The sequence below is a fragment of the Hyalella azteca genome, unplaced genomic scaffold, assembly GCF_000764305.2.
Source record: "Hyalella azteca isolate HAZT.00-mixed unplaced genomic scaffold, Hazt_2.0.2 contig3316, whole genome shotgun sequence".
NCBI classification, from domain to species: domain Eukaryota; kingdom Metazoa; phylum Arthropoda; class Malacostraca; order Amphipoda; family Hyalellidae; genus Hyalella; species Hyalella azteca.
The window spans coordinates 2,457-3,206 of NW_025933568.1; the positions used below are offsets into that span (position 1 = coordinate 2,457).

The 750-nt window shown below is 45.1% G+C and overlaps 1 long non-coding RNA gene across 1 annotated transcript in view; it reads right to left on the reverse strand.

The window, feature by feature from the left end:
• The window catches only part of LOC108679631, a 3,198-nt gene extending 2,448 nt beyond the window's left edge, over positions 1 to 750 (reverse strand). The window contains exon 1 of the long non-coding RNA XR_001931387.1: positions 702 to 750. This is a non-coding gene — a long non-coding RNA (uncharacterized LOC108679631). The remainder of the gene's footprint in view (positions 1 to 701) is intronic.

Consider the following 750-nt stretch of genomic DNA (forward strand, 5'->3'; position numbering starts at 1 on the left):
TCGCTAAGTGAACGTAAGTACTTACGCTCTATTTTCTTGTCTATGATTGGTGGATTTTGCTTGAAAGGCCGTCAATGATTGGCTGATGAACTTACGATCTCTTACCTTTTTGTGAAAGTATGGGCCCCGGTTACTCACGGCAGGCGGTAAAGGGTTAATAGGAATGAGCCTTCATGAAAATCTTATACGTGTTAGTGAACTGCGGCCGCCGATCAGTCGACACTACGCGCAAATTAGCATTGAGTAATTCATCAGGGGTAAAAATAAACTGGAGTCTACGTATGAAAATACACTAATATAAAAAATCGCTTACATACTCGTATTTTAGCATGTACCGTCATCTGCTTAGTTGTTGCCATGCCCGTTTTTTCAAATATTAAAGTTTTTTAAAGTTTTATTAGACTTGAAATGGTTCAACTTTCAATAATTATCTTTAACCTCAACGCGCTTACTTTCGACGAAAGTTTAAAACTGTAATAGCATAATTCAATTTTATACAGGTTTTAAGTTAGAACCCAAATAAGCAGAAATAAACGCAGCTGCTAAAGACACTGACCTGCGCGCAGCTGCTGCCGCAACACTGACCTGCGCGCAGCTGCTGACGCAGAGCTGACCTGCGCGCAGCTGCTGACGCAACACTGACCTGCGCGCAGCTGCTGACGCAACACTGACCTGGGCGCAGCTGCTGCCGCAGCACTGACCTGGGCGCAGGCGTAGACGCAGCTGTAGGTCTCGTAGTCGGTGGCCAGG